The sequence below is a fragment of the Eublepharis macularius genome, chromosome 7, assembly GCF_028583425.1.
Source record: "Eublepharis macularius isolate TG4126 chromosome 7, MPM_Emac_v1.0, whole genome shotgun sequence".
In the NCBI taxonomy this organism is placed as follows: Eukaryota; Metazoa; Chordata; class Lepidosauria; order Squamata; family Eublepharidae; genus Eublepharis; species Eublepharis macularius.
In genome coordinates, this window is record NC_072796.1 from 85581478 (window position 1) to 85603450 (window position 21973).

The following is a 21973-nucleotide window of genomic DNA, read 5'->3' on the forward strand; positions in this document are numbered from 1 at the left end:
AAGCTGTGTGGAAAGGCCTGAGTGAATCTATGTCTGTGTGGATGAGAGTTTATTCTGCTGGTGAAGACCTGTGTGGAAAATTAGCCTGTATGACTGAATCTATGAAAATACCTTTAAAATGAGATTATATTTAAAACTGCCAAACTTAAGAACTAATCTGAAACAAATGTGCTTATTAAAACTCAGCAATCACACTTATGTACTTATTAATACATTCTATTTTTGTTTAAGAAGAAAAATATCCTTTTTTACCTCACAACCAACCTCACATGCTTATCGTTCTGTCAAACTATCATCCATAACAAAACCTTCCTCTAGTGCCCGTTAAACAGAAGAAAACTAAGGCAAAAGCCTTTGGTGGCAGAGAAACCTTTTAGGGAAGCAAAAATATACAGGTCACCCAAACAAAATAGAAAAGGTGTTCTCAAGGTATAAGCCTGGGTAAAGCAGAGAATACCTAATCTCTGTGTGAGTGAAATTAAAAAGTGTGTTTGCTGTGAGTAGAGCTCTCCTGAGGTATAAGTTTAAAATAACGTAAAGAGCTGAATTTAAGGTCCAAAGCCAAAGGTTTAAGGTTCAAACAAACAGTAAATTATTACAGGATATTATCAAAACTAAGTGTTGGTTGCCAGTAACAATATTTTTTTCATTTTTTGAAACTAAAGGCAAAGCAAAATTGCTCTCTAGAGAATCTATAAATGACTTGCAGAACTGAAACAGCAAGATTTGACTCCAGGGGCACCTTAAAGGCTAATAAAATATTCAGGGTGTATACACTTTTAAGAGTCAAAGCTCCTTTCATCAGATCATGGGCAAGTTTTAACTCTCCAAAGCTTATACCCTGAAATTCCTGGTAGTCTTTAAGATGCCACTGGACCTGCTGTTCTACTGTAGACGAATATGGCAACCCACCTGAAACTATCAGCTGAGCTAGGTATCATAAGTTGCTAACTCTCTAGCCCAGTGATTCCCAACATTGGGGCCACAATAGCACCTGCCAGCATCTTTCCTGCAAACAATTGTTTTGGGTAAGTGGGCAGGGAAGGTGGGACTTTTGCCCAGGAGGACTTCTGATTGGCTATGCAGATTCAAGAAAATATTGCTTCACCAGCAGCTGCCTGCTACCACAACACAAAGATATTCACTGTGTGACTGAAGATAAGCTGTATGTATGCAAAAAAATATTTTCTAACAAATTTAAAGGGCTTCCTGCTAAGTAGAGCTTCTTCCTGAAATGCTGGAGAAGTACTATTAGATAGTTTCAGGTAAGTAGTCATGTTGGTCAGCAGAAGAACAGCAGGACTTGAGTCCAGTGGCACCTTAGAGACCAACAACTACCCTGTGACAGAATTCCAAAGGTGCCACAGGGTAAAAAGGTTGGGGACGTCTTCTCTAGCCTATCATAACTAAAAAAAAAAGTTTTTGGAAACTAGATATTCAACAGTATATAGGAGAATATATATACTCCTATATATACTCCTATATAGGAGAAATAAAAATACATGACTATGTTATATGTTCCTAATAAGCAATTGCTGCAATTTTGTATTAAAACTTAGCTCATATGACTGTATGAAACAGTTAAACACAATTAGTGAGACCAGTATCATGACTTTGAGCAATTTTTCTATGATGTACTCAATCCAAGGACATTTATTATTATTCCTTAACTCCATATAAGTGCTTCCATAAACTTGGTTACTCCCTTCAGTCTCAGCACATTAATAGGAAATTTGCTAATTTTGGTGGAGTTATCAAATGCTTGCTTACATAATCATTTTCCATGGCAACAGTTAGTAGGCTTGCTCCAACTGTTTATTTCTTACACAGACAAAATGTATTCATCTTCTAATAACAAAGGACTAAGCTGCATTATGGATAGCACCTACATATTGAGTAATTATCATTTTCACACATGCCCAGGTTACTGTTGTACTCAAATCAGGCAAGAAGAGAAGCACATTATGGTGCAGTTCACCCATAAAGAAACCATTGTTTGTAGTTACAGAAAAGAGACCAGGAGATCCTGAAAGTCACATGAACCTTTCTCTTCTACATGCACCATAAATTAATAATTTTTTCCTTTCACAACAATCTACTGCTTGTGGTTACCAGCAGTGATGCCAATATCCCCCCAAAAAATTAGAACAGGAAAAATGTCTGGAAAATGTGAAATACCTTAGAGTGTGGTGTAGTGTTACTTTGATTTATATTTAGTAAACAAAAGAGTACCCCACTGTTAATTTTATGTTCCAATAGCAAAAAATACTTGAACTGAAATATTCAATCAATCAAGTGATGTTTAAATGTTATATTCAGACAAGCTTTCAGAAGAAATTATTTTATTGGCCTTCTTCCACCTTAGTTTAGTCTGGAAGATGGCCCCTACCATGACTCAGCTTATCTGGCCAACTGGATCCATGGTCCAATGACTTTGAGAACAGACTACTGTAATGCACTCTACATAGGTCTCCCGTTGAAGACAACATGGAGACTACAGCTGGTGCTGAATGAGGACACTATATAAAGAACTGAGCAATGACAGTTTATCTAGAATTTGATTTGTCAGAATTATGGCATGTTAGTTAGACTACTATTTATTTGTGTATAATCTAATGTCTAATGCAGTGATGGCAAACCTTTTTGAGCCCGAGTGCCCAAACTGCAACACAAAACCAACTTATTTCTTTCAAAGTGCCAACAGTGCAATTAAACCTGAATACTGAGGTTTTAGTTAAGAAAAAAACAACTCATACAGTTGTCCAAACTAATTAACATCTCTCTCTCACTCAGGAGCCACGACTGAAAGTAAAGCAAGTTAAATCAAAGCAGTTTGCCCTTCTTTACACCAGCAGCCCTGCTTGCAAGCACTCTCTCTCATTCAAGAGCCACGACTGAAAGTAAAGCAAGTTAAATCAAAGCAGCTTACTCTTCTTTAGAAAGCCAGCCCCAGCAGCCCGGCTGCTGCTTCCGCTTCCTGCTGCTAAAGAGACAGGCAGCAGGGAGGCAGCCTTGAGGAAAAGGAATCACGTGGGCAGGGCCAAAACCCATGTGATCTCTGCTCAGAGCTACTAGAACACCATTCCAGGCGTTCCCCCTCCAGATGAGCCCTGGACCTAGCAATTGGTGACTTGGCTCGCGTGCCCACAAAGAGGGCTCTGCGTGCCAGCTGTGGCACACGTGCCATAGGTTCGCCATCGCTGGTCGAATGTTTCAATTTCCATCTTAAATGGACAACTTCTTATATTGTAATTGCCTCAATAATCTCTGCAGAGATGCAAGAGCCTAACTGTTTCCCAATACGGGGAGGGCCTGCTAGAAGAAAAAAATATAGAATGCTCTGTTTGGCCTAGCTAGCGGAAGGGGAGGTGACAGTGAGAAATGGATGTACTTTAGGGTAGCCAATTGTAAACTCTTGGTAAAGCAAAAAAAAAAAGGATTTTATAATATGTGACCACACAAATATTTGCTAGTTTTAGGAACTACAGGGATTAGAAACTTGTCATGATTTTTACACTTAGCCAATTCCAATCAGTTGTATTTGCACTTGACTTAAGGTACGTTTATGCCTAATTACTGAGAAAATGTAAGCAAGGTTATGTCTAAAAATAAATGATTACATTCTTGATGTCTGAAACTTTATCATCTGGCTATGAATTTAACACATTATAAACCTTTTTTCCACACATCCATAAAAAAGCAAGAATCCAAACAGCACTTATTTGCCAAAAAAATTGTGTCACAATATAACAACAACATTTGATTTATATAGCTCCCTTCAGGACAACTTAACGCCCACTCAGATCAGTTTACAAAGTGTGTTGCTATTATCCTCACAACAATCACCCTGTAAGGTAGGTGGGGCTGAGAAAGCTCTGAGGAAGTAACTGACCCAAGATCACTTAGCTGGCTTCAATTGGAGGAGTGGGAAATCAAAACTTGCTCTCCAGGTTAAAGTCCTGTTGCTCTTAACCACTACACCAAACTGGCTAAAAGCCATTACTGTTAGAGGAATAAATAAGTGCAACAAAAGGCATTTGCAACACTGATGTTCAAACTAAGCAAAAGTGAAAACAAAGCAATTATATTGTTAAATCACACTTACTGGGCAGGATAGGTTTGCTATTGAATTCCTCTACACCCAAAAAACACATCATTATGTTGGCACAATATTACTGTTTTACCAGCTGTACACTTTAGTAGAACCGCTATGCCAGTAGACCACCACCAGCACAAACAGCAAATAGAACAAGACTGGAATGTAGCAGAGGATGAGCAAAGCTTAACTGGAATACCAGGAGTCTCTCTTCTGCTGAATGAATGCTTTCCTCCATCTACAGAGTCCATTTACTTAACAGGCTATGTAGCTAGAATTAACCTATGCAGGGATTACAGAGGAGTGAAATAAGTGTGCCTAGGTCAAGACACTGACCACAAAACAATCATCCTAAATTCCTCCATCTGCAACCATGTGGTTAAAGTGTTGCTATCAGTAACAGAAAGTGGGGAGCCCTATAAAAAGGAAATTCTGTTGGTAGGTGGCTCTGCCAGCCATGGGGGAGGTATTAAACTTGCTCTGGATGGGGTACACTCTGCCTTTATTGTATTTATAGCTTAGGTGCTCCTAAATTCTGAATTGTTTGAGGATAATAAAGAAATGCATGAAGCACCTGATCACTCTTCAAAGTTACCCACATTTTAGAAACTTTCAAACTTGAGTACTAAAATGTGTTGAGTATGGTGCTATTAGGAGCACGTCTGGAAACCATAACTAGCTAAGCACATGGCTGCTAAATTATTAACCCAGAATTGGTGATCATCATCTACAAAACCATTTAATTCTACAACCTGAGTATCTTAAGATTTGTATTCTTCCATATAAACCTGTCTGGTAGCTAAAAATATCATCTGAAACTCTTTTCTGTGTGCCCATCAATCAAAGTTATGCTGTTGACTACCTAAAAAAAAATCATTGTAGTAGCATCTAATTGTGGGATATCATCCCGAAGAAGGCCCATCTGGTGCTTTTACTTCTTTAAGGGAGCCGATGTTATGTTGCATGGAGGAGGTAAGGAGATTCCTGCATAACTTCACTGCTTTTACCTGTTACAATGTTGGTGTACCTTTCATGCATGCCAATTTCGGTTTTCGATCTACTTTAGGATACAGTTACTTATCATTGTTTTATATTTCTTTTTTGGAGTGTACTTAAATGATCTTTACAGAAAGATAATGAATTATCCGCTGCCATTTTCTTCTAAATAATTAGTTTGAAATAATTGGCAGAGAACAGTGCACTGATTTTCCTGTGTTTCCTCCTCCTGCTTGCAGTCCTTTTCAGACATGGGAAAGAGCATTCCTAGAATCTAATGGTAACAAAACACACACACAAATCCCAGAGGAAGCTGGAATAAAGAGGGAGAAGGAGATGGTTGAAATCTCCCCACTTCATCCACAAGTGCAGATCTACTGATGGAAGATTTATCTTCTCTTTCCTTCCTCTCTGCATCACCTCCCCAATCTATACTAAGTTTTGCCCGTGCAGGAAGCATAGTTCTAAAAATTATAAATGATTTGCAATTGTGGGTGAGCAGTGTAGTGGCTAGGGTTGCCAGTCCCCTGCTCCCACCCTCCACCTACCTGGCCAGTGGGGAAAATGCACCTCCCGGGGCGTGCTCCCAGGTGGCATGGTGTGCTCCTGTGCACTGCAGTGGCCTGGTTCAGTCCCAAGTAGGGCTGCTGCAGAGCACAGGAGCGCTCCTGAACCCCACAGTAGCCCGAATTGGACTGGATTTTGGCCAAATCAGGCCACTGTGGAGTGCAGCAGCATTCCCACGCTACACAGGGGCCCAATTGAGCCCAATTCAGACCCAAATCAGGCCCCTGTGGAGCACCAGAGCACTCCCAGTGCTGCTCGTGGCTCACATGATGATGTCACTTCCTGGAAGTGACATCATCATATGGGCCAGGAGCGAGCTCACGCACAAGAGAAGGACAAGGACAAGGATGGTGTCGGGCCTCCTACCTCCTACCCAGGAAGTAGAGGGACCTGGAAACTCTAGCAGTGGCCTAGTTTGCAAATGATACCAAAGTATTCTGGATGGCAAAACACAATGAAGATTGTGAAGAGCTACAGAAATATCTATCTAAATTGAGTGAGTGTACAACAACATTGCAGATGATGTTCAACGTTAGTAAGTGTACAGTGATGCACACTGGAAAGAAGTCTTAACTTTAAATATACACTGATGGGTTCTAAAATGGCTGAGACCAAAGACTGAAAGAGACCTTGGGGCTGTAGTGGATAGCTTGATGAAAACTGAACTGAAATACAAACCAAAGTTCATGACGAACCAGGCCGTTTCATGGCTCGCGAACCAGAAGTTCATCAGAGCCCCTTTCTGATGAACCGCCACGAACTTTAGGCTGGTTCATTTGGTTTGCTTTTTGGTTCATCATTGCAGACAGCCTGGTGCTGATTAACCAGTTTCCTAGGCAACAGGGGATGGACTTCCTGCAGACCTTCTGCTGACCTGGAAGTGGCCTTCTGCTGGCCCAGAAGTGACAATTTGCTGACCTGGATGTGACGTTTTCACGAACCAAACAAACCAAGGCAGGTATGTGAAAGTTCGTGGTTCATGAAATGTGATGAACCACGAACCGCATGGTTCGGGTTTTTTCTAGTTCGTGCCCATCTCTACTCAGGGGCACTCAGCAAAGTTGATTGGCAACAAATACAAGACAAAAGAATATAATTCTTTTTGCAGTAAGTAACTAAATTGTGGCCCTGACCTAGAAAGCCGAGGCAAGCCTGCTCTTGTTAGATTTTGGAAGCTAAGCTTAGGTTAGTAATTGGATGGGAGATCTCCAAATAAGGTGGTTGGAGAGGCAGGCAATAGCACGCCACTTCTGTTAGTCTCTTGCCCTTAAAACTACAGCAGGGATCATTATAAGACAGCTATGAATTGACACCATTTTCCACCACACAATTAAACTGTGAGAATTACTACAAGTGCAGGTAGGGATGGCCACAAGAATAAATAGCTTTTAAAGGAGATTGGACAGATTCACGGAAGAGAAGTCCATCAATGGCTACTAACTGCAGTAACTGAAATGATCCTCCATATACAGACAATAAACCTCTAAATACCAAAGCGGGGAGGCAACAGCAAGGGAGAGCCTCCACCTCTTTGTTTAACCCTCTTGGGTAACTGGTCAGACACAGTATACAACACCATGCAGGACTAGATGGACCAGTAGTCTGATCCAGCAGACTCTATGTCCTTAACCAAAATGATTCCCTTTACCCTCCCTTCCAAAAAATGCTTTTCCTCACATCACTTCTAGGCATTGTCCATAGTATTACTGGTATCACGAGTTTGAAATTGGTCTTACAGATCTTGAACCCTCCTCCAGTGGCTGTCATCTAGCAATTGTCTGAGCAGGTTTCCTCTGTTATTGAGAGTGGATAGACTATTTTAATGGCAGACGTGTATTCTCTGAGGGACCCTATATTTTATCTAGAAAAAGGGTGATTATTTGTAGGCTGTTGCAGTTTGGGATGCTCTTTGTGATTTGACCCACCAGTGCTTGTGGCTGCAGACATCAGCAGCTGTTCTCCTCAGCATTGGATGATGGTGACAGCTGTGCTGGAAGTAGTGCTGTGGGCTTTGTATAATACTATAGACTTCGTTTCATGATGTTGTCATGGGTTTTTGCCATCATTGAGTTGACTGAAGCCTTCTACACAGGGCTAATGTGGGGATGTCAATGATGTTATGAATTGTGGATGGGATAGAGTACGTAGGAATTTGAGGTAACAGTTTTTGTTGCTAAACTGTCTCTTTACCTTCATTACTGTGCCTCTAACAGGCTGGGAAAGCATAGAATCTCAATGTGTTATACAAGTGTTAACTCTAACATAGAAGCAGACATTGTAAATGAACAATACGGTTTTTTTGAACCTGAAGCTTAAAACATACTTGCACTCAAGACATTTCAAAGGTATTATATTACCATTGAATTAAATGTGAGTGTGTGCCCTATCTTTCCCAGGAGACTCTAGGAAATGGTCAAAAGAGAAAGGGAACAGATTACAGGGGAAGCATGCTGGGTTCTACGCCCAATATGAGAGAAAACGGCAAAATTGCTCGCCCTTTGCAACCCCTTCCCCCAAACCCAATACAATTCCTTAAAAACAAGTACCAAAATCAATAGCTTATAGTGAAACATCTCCCCTGAGATTTCCCTTATGAGGTATAGTGAGGTAAAAGCTTGAAAAAAGCAAGACATTTTTGGGGAAAGTTATGGTCGTCTCATGTATCTCACTGATCTTTATTATTGATATTGACTTCTTAATAGTTATTCTGATTCTTGATTTCAATTGTCCAACCATGACTTATCGATTGGTTATTGTCAGATTCAGCTATGAATGGCTATTGTATTGCTTTTATTACAAACTAGCTTGATACTTGCGCTACTACTTTAAATCCAGTTGTAGTACTTATAGGTATGTAACATTTTTTGGTTTGTGGGGTTTGGGGTTTTGGGGGGGGGGATTGGTTGATTTTGTAGTAGAATATCATAGTACCCGAGCTTGACAAAGGTGTTTGAATAAAGCGAAGCATGTTATCCCTATTCAGGAGCCTTGTACCATTTTTCTTCACCTGTCTGCGGTATCCTTTACCTTATTTTTACCTCAGAATACAGACTTCCACAGCTGAACAATCAGAGAGAGGGGGGTGCAAGCAGGCAGGAGCCTGCCAGCCACACAGGAAAGCCAGGCCCCACAGGGAGATTGGCAACCATAGTGAACTTTTAGGGGAAGACTGTGAGGTGTGTTTTACCTCAGGACACATTCAATGACTCCCAATGAGAGATGGGCACAAACCAGAAAAAAACAAACCATGCGGTTCATAGTTCATCGCATTTCACAAACCATGAACCATGACAGTTCACGAACCAGTTCATTTGGTTTGTGAAAATGTCACATCCAGGTCAGCAAATCATCATTTCTGGGCCAGCAGAAGGTTACTTCCAGGCCAGCAGAAGGCCACTTATGGGTCTGCAGGAAGTCCATCCCGTTGCCTAGGAAACTGATTGATCGGTGCCAGGCTGTCTGTAGTGACGAACCAAAAAATGAACCAAATGAACCAGCCTAAAGTTCATGGCAGTTAGTCAGAAATGGGCTCTGACGAATCACTGGTTCACGAACCATGAACCGGCCTGGTTCATCATGAACTTTGGTAAGTATTTTGGTTCGTGCCTCTCTCTACTCCCAATAGCAACTGCATATTGTTTAGAATGTGGGGGAGCGAGGACCAATCAGGCCGCATAAGCAAATAAACTCTTGTGTTCCAACTGTCTGGGGGGGAGGGGAATGAGTTGTGGAATGTTGAGAGCCCCAATCAGCCTGCATATGCAAATGACCTTGAAAGGCTGGCCCAATCAGGGAAGAGTGGCCAAGCTGGCAGTGGGCAGGGGCACAAGCAGGCAGCAACCTGCCAGCCACACAGGGAAGCTGTATCCCTTTGGGAAAACACATTTTACCCCTTTTTACCCCCTTGGGGGGAAAATTTCTTAAAATCCCTTCTTAATGGGTGTTCACATCATGAAAGCAATGTTCTTCCCAAATTTTATGTTTCTAGGTCCACGGGTTTGGGCTGAGTGTTGATGAATCAGTCAGGACACTTGTCTTTATATATATAGATTGCCTTGGGAACCATTATGGCTCAAAGGGGTTATTAATCTAATATTAAATAAAAGATAGATTTGGATAATTTAAACAATTTGAACTACAGAAAATAAGTCAACGATGGTTCAAATTTGTTTGTGCCTGAAAACAAGGGGGGGGGAAGTATTATCCTATGCTGTGAGTCTTGAAGACACTTATAAATGTAAAAATCACTAACAGTGCTCTATAATCATAAGACAGAAATAATAGAATACAGCTCCTACCACCGTCCCTATATTTAGATCTTCAAATAAAATTAAGCCAAGAATTATATACTTCATGGACTCTCCAAAATTCACCTAAACAACTCAGCCATAAATAACTTTCTGAACCTCAGGAAGGGACACATACCTTTTACCACTTGGAGAAAGTCATTCTTAAGACAGTTCATCATTTCACCCCAAAGCATTGTTCAAATTGCTTTACAGGATGGAACAATCAGCAAAGCTTAGGATGACGACCTGAACTTGTGCCACTGGAAATCACTTACAGAGAACACAAAGAAAAAGCACTAAAAAAAGAAGAAAGAAGTGGAAAGAAAAACTATATGAAGGACGAAACAGTTTCTTCGGCTGGTATTTCCATTTATATTTGTAAGACTAATTCAGGGAATACGCAATGGCTAAGAATGTGAGTTAAAGTCCCCAGTTCGCCTCATTCACAAACTTACAAGGTGACTTTAGGGAAGGCACTGTTCTTATAGATGCATGCCCCATCTGCAAAAATGGAACAACAGTCTTGGCCTATGATTGTTAGAAGGAGTACAAAGAACAGACACAAAACATTCTATACAAATAAACAAAACACACTGTACACCTGTAAAGAGCTATACATAATTCTGCTGAATTATTGTTTGGAGTTAAGAAACTGTACACTATAAAACTGGGGGTTGGGTGGCAAACATATTATAGCGCATAAAATACTTGAAATTTCACAAATATACCAAAGTAAAAAATGTCAAGCTATTTTAACAAAATAGTATGGGAGCTAGAACTTACAGTTGTATTCCAAAGGAGTTTTCTTTTGTCAGTTGGGAAAATAGAAAAAAATAAAACAGATGGTAATGGAAAGTAATCATATTGTAATCAATTGTATTTGTATCTGGGCCCATATACACCTCAGCATGAGCATGCGGGACCTAAAAAGCTCATATTTATAAAGGGGAAAGACTCAGAAAATAAACAACCCCATGATATACTTGAGGGCTATTAATTTGGTTATTCAGTTACACTTTCACTATTGAAACATTCAGCATTCATAATTATGTAATAGTAACAGAAGAAGCAGGTACAGGAGAGTCACAGTATCTATAGATAAACAAAAATTGGCTACCCTTACTTATTCAATGTATACCTCATTCTGTAATGGTGAATATTTTCTTGAGAAGCTTAATGTAACTTAATTTTACTTTTCTAATCAGACAATGTGTCTGCATGAATGATAGCTTCCAATTCTGAACTTTCACTTTGAGCTTCACGGGATTCAGAGAACGGAAGTTTTGTATGGAGTAAAATATTTTTACTCAATTATTCCTTCATATTGTGTGTGGGTTTTAAAACACTCAGTTTATTTCACATCATAAATATGAGAGTTTAAAGAAAGTAATAAAAAGATATGAGACAATGTTGCATATATTTATTTAAATCATTTATATCTTGCAATTTCAGGCAATATTTGGTTGTCAAGGCAATTACAATGTTGGGAAAAAACATAAGAGAGAAATAATCACATTGTTTAAACAATCATCAATAAACGTTTAAATGGACTTCCGGTTTGGGATTCATGGAGGTCTAACGCAGCTCCACTTGCGGAGCTGACCGGACTGCCGTTTTAACCGGCCGGTGGGGTGAAAATAGCCCGCGGCCGACTGCTCTCAGGCGGGGAGCAGGCAAAGAACGCTCAAGACCCTAGGGTGAGCTAGATCTCGGACGAGGGGGGGCTCTACACAACGGGTCCCCTCCCGATCCTTGAGGTCCCACCTTGCGACGGGTCGGCTATAATCTCTGCGGCAGTTTTGGGGCCAATTCGGCTGGCATAAGACCTACATACCCAAGCTTCGATTGGGGGAAGAAGCTGAGAGGAGAACTTAAAATCGAAACAGCGATTACAACCCGAGAAAAGTGAAGAGAAGGTAAAGATCATTATCTTCTGATACGGGACAGATTGAGAAAAACAGAGAAGGAAAAAAGTAGATTTTTAAACTGCAACAGACTAGTGAAAAGGAGGGGAAGACTCGGCAGGAATTGTATTTGAAAAGAGACTAAGCTTAAAGAAGTTATTAAAGAAATCGGACTATTGTTTTGAATACCTGTGGCTTGGGAGCTGTGAGAAAAAGACACCATCGCGAGATCTGCTGTGGGAAGACGGGAGACAGGAAGTGCGTAATAACAATAGAGTGGCTGGAGAGAAGCGGCCCTTGCTGGAGGGCAGGAAGTAGGGAATCGCCATTTTTGAAAGGGGAAGGGTCGCGGCTTCAGCGGAAGAGGAAGTAGGCCATCTTGGATTACAAAATCATAGAGAAACCATAGAGAAAAGACGCCCGACATTTTGGACTCTTTAAAATTTAATTTTTAAAAGAAGATTGGGACATTTAAAACAGAAAAACGTTAAATTTTACGCCACGGAGTTAAGGAAGAGAACGGATTCGTGGGAGCGAGCTAAAGCAAGCCCCACGATGTCAAAAAAAGAGTGGCAATCGGCAATAGAAAACCTGGATAAAAACTTGGATAAAAAACTTTTAGATATGATTAAAGAACTTAAGGACACGAAATTGGAGCTGATAAAAGAGGTTAAAGAGGTTACACAGACAGTAAAATCGGAGCTGTCAGAAGTGAAAAAAGGCATGGAAACAATACGAAGTGAATTACAAGGAACGCAGCAGAGAGTTAAAACAGTAGAAGACGCGATGGAGAATTTAGCAGACACGCAACAAACAGAGATGAGATTGGTGAAGGGGAGAATGTCAGTTGCAGAAACTAAACATATGGAGAAGCAGCTACGTTTTCGCGGCTTGCCAGAAGTGGAAGGGAAGTCAGCGCAAGAACAGATGACTGAGGTGTTGGCTGAATACCTGGGGAAGGAGGAGGAGGAAGTTGTGGCTATCCTAGACGTGGCATACCGTGTGAATTCGAGAATTGCAACCCAGAGGAAATTACCAAGAGATGTGATTGTGCAGTTTACAACACGAAATATGAAAGAGAGGATTGTGACAAAACAGTTTCAAGATCCATTGGAGATTGATGGCAAGAGGATTATTATAATGAAGGAACTGCCTAGATCAGTGTTATTGGACCGGAAAAAATATAAAGTGCTAATTCAGATTTTGAAGGACATGAAAATCAGGTACAGATGGGAATTACCGGAAGGTGTGTCCTTTGAGTTTGGAGGGGCAAAAAAACGCATCAGATCTGAGCGAGAGATGGAGCGATTTATTAAGGACAATGAAAAAGACTTACCATCAAGACTATGAATATGGAGTGTAAAGTATTATCTTGGAATGTAAATGGACTAAACTCACCGAATAAGAGGAAAAATATTTTTCACTGGCTACTAAAACAAAAATGTGATATTGTTTGTTTGCAAGAGACCCATATTAGAAAACAGGATGTAAAATATTTAAAACCTGGAAAATTGGGCAAAGAATTTGTAGCGGCCTCCAACAAGAAAAAAAGAGGAGCGGTGTTGTACATAAAAGAGGAGCTACAGCCAAAACTTGTTATGAGAGATACGGAAGCTAGATTTGTAGCAGTGGAATGCATTTGGAATTTAAAGAGAGTGTTGGTAATCGGACTTTACGCACCTAACGGTGCAAAAGAAAGCTTCTTTGAGGAGTTAAGGAAGCATTTAGACGATCTTGCATATGACCAGATAATTCTTGCTGGAGACTTCAATGGAGTGACAGACTTGGAACTAGACAAAAAGACTACAACGGCACAAAAGAAAAGAGGACTATTGCCAAAGCTTTTTTTTGAGTTGATTCAACAAGAGACTCTCGAAGATGTATGGAGGAGAGAATATCCTAAAAGTAGACAGTTTACTTTCTATTCTGCAAGGCATTCTACATTATCAAGAATTGATATGATCTGGGCCTCAAAAGACTTAGCGTTATGGACTAAGGAGGTAGAAATAATGCCGATGGTAGGCTCAGATCACAACCCAATTATGTGGAAATTTGGAAAAAGGAGAAAAAGGAAAGCATGGAGAATAAATGAGGACTTGTTACAGGAAAGAGAGAATATGGAAATATTGAGAAGAGAGACAAAGTTTTTTATACAATACAACGTGAATAAAGAAGTACCAACCAATAAAGTTTGGGATGCTTACAAGGCGGTTGTAAGGGGCATACTAATGGACTTAAATGGTAGAGCAAGAAAGAAGAAAGAGGAGAAAAGACAAGAGATTGAGGAGAAAATAAAAGCCAAAGAAACACAGCTAAAAAAGAGACCAGGGAAAAAGAAGGTATACCAGGAAATCAAAATACTTCAAGAACAGCTAACAGCAATGAGTAATAAAGAATTGGAGTGGAATCTTAAAAGACTGAATCAAAAAGTGTTTGAGGGTGCTAATAAACCTGGAAAGTACCTGGCATGGCAATTGAAGAAGAAAAGGGAAAAGAAAATAATAAATAAAATTTGTGAAGACAACAAAACGTATTTGGAGCAGACTACCATTAGTAGAGCCTTTTATAAATTCTACGCTAAGCTGTATAATAAAAAAGAAGTAAACAAAGAATCAATAGCGTCATATTTGGAGAAAACCAAACTTCCAGAAATCTCGGAAGCTTGGAGAAATAAGTTGAACAGTGAAGTAACTGACGAGGAAATAAGTAAGGCAATACAATCTGCAAATCTAGGAAAGGCGCCAGGGCCAGATGGACTTACGGCTAAATTTTATAAGACAATGGCTAATGAACTGGCACCATTCCTAAAAGAAGTGATGAATGGGGTTTTAAGGGATCAAAGGATTCCAGATACTTGGAGTGAAGCGAACATATCATTGATCCCAAAAGAGGGCCAAGACCTGACCAATGTGAAAAATTATAGACCTATATCGCTACTTAATAATGACTATAAAATTTTTGCGAAGATATTGGCGGAGAGATTGAAGGGGTGGCTCTCGGAAGTCATAGAGGAGGAACAAGCAGGCTTTTTGCCAGACAGACAAATAAGAGACAATTTAAGGACAGTGATCAATGCTATTGAATATTATGACAAGCGTTGTGACAAAGAGGTTGGTTTCTTCTTTGTAGACGCTGAAAAAGCGTTTGACAATTTAAACTGGGACTTTATGTTTGCCACTATGGAAAAGCTACAATTGGGAGAAAGATTCATCAGAGCAATTAAGGAAATTTACAGAGACCAGACTGCAGCAATCGTGGTGAATGATGAATTGACCAAGAAATTGACGATAAGTAAAGGAACAAGACAAGGTTGCCCGTTATCTCCATTGTTGTTCATTCTAGTATTGGAGATTCTGATGATACAAATACGTCAAGATGAGGAAATTCGTGGAATAAAAATAAAGGACTATTCATATAAGGTCAGAGCATTTGCGGATGACATAATGTTAATTGTAGAGGACCCATTGGAGAACATGCCAAGAGTGATAGATAAGATCAAGGAGTTTGGAGACTTGGCAGGTTTCTTCATTAATAAAAAGAAGTCAAAGATACTATGCAAAAACATGACTAAGCAGAAACAATAATTGTTAATGGAAACAACGGATTGTGAAGTAACAAGTAAAGTGAAATATTTGGGAGTTGAATTAACTGCAAAGAACATAGATCTATTCAAAAACAATTATGAAAAACTATGGACTCAGATAGAGAGAGACTTGATTAAATGGAATAGATTGAATTTGTCATGGTTGGGCAGGATTGCAGCAGTTAAGATGAATGTGTTACCAAGAGTAATGTTTTTGCTACAGACAATACCAATCATCAGAGACTCTAAACAATTTGAAAAATGGCAGAGGAAAATATCAGATTTTGTTTGGGCAGGCAAGAAGCCTCGAGTGAAAGTGAAAGTTTTACAAGATGCAAAGGAAAGAGGCGGAATGCAACTGCCCAATCTGAGACTTTATCATGATGCAATCTGCCTAGTTTGGTTGAAAGAATGGATGACATTAAAGAACAAGAAACTACTAGCCCTAGAGGGATATAAAAAAATATTTGGATGGCATGCATATTTATGGCATGACAAAGTAAAGGTCAACTCGATGTTCCTGCATCACTTTGTTCGGAGAAGTCTATACATAATCTGGAAGAAGTACAGAATTTATTTACAAGAAGGAACTCCTTTGTGGGTGGTTCCGTATGAGGTGATAGACCCGAGAGCTGTTGATAATGAACAACAATGTTTAACGTACAAAGAAATAACCAAAACTGAAGCATCTAAACTCAGAATAAAGACACAAGAGGAACTATCACCTAACTACGACTGGTTCCAGTATAGACAGATCAGAGACTTATATAATTCGGACTCTGTAAAGGGAGGTATACGAATAGAAAATTCGTAACTAGAGCAGACCCTTCTTAAAGAAGATAAGAAAAGAATATCCAAGGTATACCAAGTACTGTTGAAGTGGTATACCGAGGATGAGATAGTTAAAATACAAATGGTGAAATGGGCTATAAACTTTAATAAAGAAATAACAATGGAGGCATGGGAATACTTGTGGAAAACTACAATGAAGACAACGACATGTACTAATATCAAAGAGAACATCTACAAAATGATCTATCGTTGGTACATGACACCAAAGAAGATTGCGCTAGGGAATTCGAATACTTCTAATAAATGCTGGAAATGTAAGAAGCATGAGGGCTCCCTCTATCATATGTGGTGGTCGTGTGAGGTAGCTAGGCAGTACTGGGGGGAAATAATAAGAGAAATGAGTGAAATTTTACAATTTCAAATTAATAAGAACCCAGAACTCCTGCTACTGAACTTGGGAATGGAGGGAATTCCAGCCCAATACAGGACGTTGATATTTTATATGACAGCAGCAGCTAGACTTCTGTACGCGCAAAAATGGAAAGTACAAGAAGTGCCAACTATTGAAGATTGGATTTACAAATTGCTGTATATGGCTGAAATGGATAAGATGACAAGAAAACTGAGAGATCTGGACTCAGGGCAGTTCAACACAGACTGGGAGAAGCTGAAACAATATCTGGAGAAGAAATGGGAGGTGGGAGGAAAACTGTGGCAGTTTGAGAACTACTGAAGCACTGAAGTAGAGGGGGGAGACTTTACCGGGAGGAGAAGAGATAAATGTGAATCAATAAGCAGTCAGATTAATAGATTGATATATATATAGATATATATAGGTTAATAAACAGAACATAGAGAAAATAATTAACTATAAGGATTAAATATAAGGATTGATTAACTAACAATATTTTCTTCTTGGCAAGTTTTGTACCAAACTGAATGTCTGTAGATATAGATGGGTCAAATTGATTGACTACGTGATGAGAGATATATAGAACTATTACAAAGAGACAGAATGAGTAATATATAGAGAATAAGTCAAATTGTTTGATATAAATGAATGTATGATTTATATGGTTTATGATATATAGAAATATTTGAAACTGAAAAATGGGATAAATTGTTTATCTAAGATGGAAACAAAGACTTACAGTTTGGGCATACAATGTTAAAAATAGTCAAGGATGTACTGCTTAGAATAACGGAGAATATATATTTGTTTTAGATAGAGGAAGCTAATAAAAATAAGGGAAAGGGGACAAAGGGTGGGAAAGCTGTTGGAAGTCAACAAAAAGGGGGGGAAAGGGAGGGGTTAGAGATGAAAAAACTGGGGAAAATTGAATGTGAATGTAAAAATAATGTTCTAACCCAATAAAAAATTTTTCAAAAAAAAAAATAAACGTTTAAATTATTCAGCAGATTTAGCAGCAAAGATATTCTAAGGGCACTTTTAAAACCAGGAAACAGGATATCTCACTCTGTAATAATACTATTTTAGCAGGAAAGCAGCTGATACACATAGACCAATAAAAAATCAAAGTGTCTGCAGAAAAAGACAACACTAGTTGAATGGATGTGGGGAAGGAATTCTACAAACAGGGTGCCCCAACAGAGAAGATCCTGCCTCAGGATACCCACCTTACTTCAATAGAGGGTGCAAACAGAAGAGAACCTCTAAAGAGGACCTCAGCAGGATGGCAGGCACACAGAAAGTCCTTTGGGTACCGTGGTCTAAAATCTTTAGGTCTTTGCAGGAAAACTGGGAACTAGTCAATTACCTATAACTAACAGTAGCCTTGTTACTGGATTTTGTACTATCTGAAGCTTCCATCTCATCTTCAACAGTTGCCCCATATAACACATGCACAGTAATCTAACCTAGATATGAACAGAGTATTGATAACCATGGTCAAATTGTATGAAGACCTTACAACCACATTGGAGGAGCAATATGCAGACTCCCAGATTTCATTACTGCTACAAATACCTAAAGATGTTCCATTTTCTGCAATATTTGATTTATTTTAATATTTAGTCATTCAGTTAAACTGCAATAAAATTGTTATAAATAGTATTTCTCTTATGAATCCTGTAGAGATTTTCAGCAGTATGGAATATGTAATACTATTATCTAAAAAAAACCCTTCAAAATATTTCATTCAAGTCTCTGAAAGATATTTCAAAAAAGGTTTTTCTCCATTTCAAGTCTCTGGAAAAAAATTAAAATTTTCTCTTCGGTTTTCACATTTCAGTTCTGAACTAGTGTTTGCGCATGTTATATACTTCATATTGTCTTATGCTATATACCAACAGTTACAGTATACCAATGCTAGTATCATGATTAAGGCATGCCCACATGATCAGATGACCTCTACAGTAATGTATCTTAAAGACAGTTCACTTTTCTTCTAATATTATTAGCAGTTTATATAATTTGCCCAGCATTAGCCAGCATAATGGGCAACAAATACCACAACTTTGCTACATACTTTCATACAGAAAACTTCAAAGTGTTATGCCATTCCCATCACCACTCCATACAGTTATAATGGACATTCACATAGTTTCTAAATAAGTATGAAAAGAAATTGATCACTGGGACAGGAGGACATGGTGCCACCAACACAAGTGAGAGCACAAACTTCAATCACATATGCATCTATTCCTTCTGTCTCACACTATTTTTTTCTTTGCTTTTCTCCTTAAGGTCAAAGATCCAGCATAAAGGCCTCCGATGTTTTCGCACTCATATGATAACAAAACACTGATCCTGCCGCTTGTTGCATTTGCAAGAAAGGCAAAAATTCCTCCCCTGCCCACTGTGAAACTGACAGTCCCAAACTTCTAAGGAAATGATAGAGAGACTGATTCCCTCTTCCTTATGCCAAAGAGAGAAAGAGCGCAAATAGCTTCTCTGAGCTTCTCTGAAATCATCCCCCACCCCCCTTACAGGGCTCAGAACCTACTCTGCAAGTTGAAGGGGAAATGTGACAAGTTCTTGCAGGGGAAGCTCTCTGAGGTCTTTTGCAAGAAGACGACAGCCGATGACTTAGATCTTTCGTTGGCCAGAACCACCACCTCAGAAAATAAGCCTCTTTTTGGTAGCTGACGGAGGGAAGAGGCGCCCTGTGGGAGCGAGTCCTAGGCAGAGAGGAAGGGAGGCTAACGAAGAGATTTTTCTCAACTTCCCTCCACCCCTTTTCACCTTGTGACATGGCGAGCTGGGTGCTTTTTGTCCTTTTGTTGTGACTCATTTGGTTTCTTCCTCTTTGGCACCTCCTCATAATGAAGCCAACTAGCAGTCAAAAGGCAGAGCAAGAAAGGAACAGACGGCGGCGGCGGCTCACCAACTTGTTTATCCTTTTATAGTCGCTGTTACGCAGCCCTCGCTCAGAGCAGGGAAGGGCCCGCCTTGTTAGCAGCTACGCTCGGGGGGAGAGCGGGGCATTCCTCCCACCTTCCCTCCCCCCCACCGCGACCTCTCTGGGGACCCTGGCTCAGAGAGAGAAGCGACATGCGCTCCTGCTTTCCCACCACACGTACCTGGTTCCGCGGTCAGGCAGGACATTTAACCACTACGCAGCAGGAGCCCCTGAGCTCCCTTCCTGTCCCTGGTCAAGAAAGGGAACGTCACAACCACTCTGAAGTAGAGGGGGGGGGGCGACGGGGCCGGGAGGGGGGAGTGAAAGGGGCGTCTCGAGATCAGCCAACAGTTCGTCTCGCGCCGCTGAGTGCCTTTCGACGGCCTGCGGAAGGCCAATATCCCTAGCCCAGGACGCTCGGCTGGTGCACAGCCGCGCGTCACCGGCTCTGCCCCCGCCATGAATGCGTGGCGCCTCCGACAGCCGTTACTGCCGCCCTCCACGGGCAACTGCCCTTCTGGCGCCCGCTAGCCCCTCGTCAGACACTCACCCTTCCGCAGCGTCCTCTGAATCCGGCAGGCGACCGGAAAGGTAGTAGAGGGGGAGGGGGTGTTTAAAAAAAACAAAAGAGCGCAGGGGAACCGACGCGCAGCAAGGTCTGCTTGGGCGCCAATTGTTTTCAGTGTTGCCCACTGGGCGAAAGGGGGGGGGATGGGAAGGAGCGAGGAGGAAGAGCCTCAAGGCTTAACCTCCGCGCCGCCTTCACACGACGTCGTGGCCGGCTGCGACTGTTTGTGTTGATGTGAGAGACGCTACAAGGCCTGGGGGAGGGGCGCCGAGCCAAACAGCTGAGAGGATGTAAACACAGGGATCACGTGGCCGCGCCGCAGCCTGGGAGGGGGAAACTCCGCCCCTCTCCCTTCAGAAGAGGCATGGTTTGTTGGTGCTACGCAAATAGCTGCAGGCTCCGCCCCGCAACCACAGGCCAATAGGAAGGTAAAGAAGCGGCGTCCGAAGCTGCTGTCGTCATACTTTGTGGCCAATGGCGGTTTCCGAATCATTGTCATTGTTTTTGTATGATTTGTCCCTCGCCGAGAAGAGAGCCTTTGCTTTCGAGCAGCGGGTTATGGCGTGATTAAAGCTGACGCTTTTGAACCGTCTCTTCGTTCATACCCTTGAGAACAGAGCTGACTTAGACGAAAGGTTTTCATGCAGATGCTTTCATTCATACTGTATTTTACAAATCCATCCTCCCGTTTTTCGTACCATGTTTCTTGTGTTCCTCTTTAACTCAGCTGTAGATATGTGCTGTCAAGGCGCAACCAATTTACGGTGACCCCAGCAGGGGGCTTTCCGGGCAAGCGAGAAACAGAGATGGTTTGCCATTGCCGCCTTCTGCAGAGAAAAAAACAGAGGTTTGTCTATCCCTTATAAATGAAACTGGCACAGGAGGAGCATGTTGAAGGTTATAAGATACCAGAAAGTTTATTCACAGGTATGATGAATAGTTAGATAAGTGGGCAGATACTTAAAAGCTGAAGTAAACAGGAGGGGTGTTTTTTAACAGATTACTTCACTGGTTGTGAGGCACAAAACACTTGGTATGGTTTCCTTTCTTAGGTTGCTGACTTAGATGACAGAGGTTGGTGTTATCAGATTTAAACTAACGTTCTTTCTTGATTTGATGCTCCTTCGTAGGTTAGGTGTTCCAGTTTATGCACACACACACAGCACCCCTTCCCTCTCATTGCAGACCTTAGGGTACTCCACTGAGTTAAAAACGTTCAGATACTGGACAGGAGTTATACCAAAGCTGTAACCTTGTTCCTCTGGCCAAAGGGGTGACTCTTTTCTGCCCTCTTCCTTGACCCACTACAAGTTCCCAGATCTCTTGTGTTTCAGTAAGATTTAGTGCTGTCTGCCCCACTTTAGTACATGGACTTCAAGTACAACTACTTCAGAAACTGGATATTTTTACTGTAAAGGAGGATGGAGTTAAAGCATTTGTACTGCTGACTTGCAACAAGTGGAAGAGAAGATACTGTTTTGTTTCATTCCTCCCCTTAAATCTTAGGAACATAAGGTGGTTAAACTTCTTCATAATACAGAGATAAACCACACATTTAAACACCTAATCAGAATGAGAAGCAAAGATACCCAGCATGGGATTTTGAGGTCAGGCCACAGGAAGAAGGCAAAGGAGAAATACTTCCAGCTGTAAGAGCTCAGAAGTCAATACTGTAAATATTATCTACCTGCTTTTGCTAATGGAGAAATAATAATTAGCTGATTGGAAAAAATGCAAGTTGGCCAAGAATCAGCACCATCAGCACAATGGTAACGTTAATAAAGAAAATATGATTAGTTTCAAAGGGACTGATTGT

The 21973-nt window shown here is 40.7% G+C and overlaps 1 protein-coding gene across 3 annotated transcripts in view; it reads right to left on the reverse strand.

Moving 5' to 3' along the window:
- The window catches only part of PCMTD1 (protein-L-isoaspartate (D-aspartate) O-methyltransferase domain containing 1), a 92033-nt gene extending 71624 nt beyond the window's left edge, over positions 1 to 20409 (reverse strand). For 2 of the 3 annotated variants that reach the window (XM_054984952.1, XM_054984950.1), the window contains exon 1: positions 20140 to 20409. The gene's annotated coding sequence lies outside the window, so the exon portion shown is untranslated. Of the gene's footprint in view, positions 1 to 19770; positions 19840 to 20139 lie in introns of those variants that run through there. The other variant, XM_054984951.1, reaches the window with a different exon arrangement.
- Positions 20410 to 21973: the final 1564 nt, after the last annotated feature.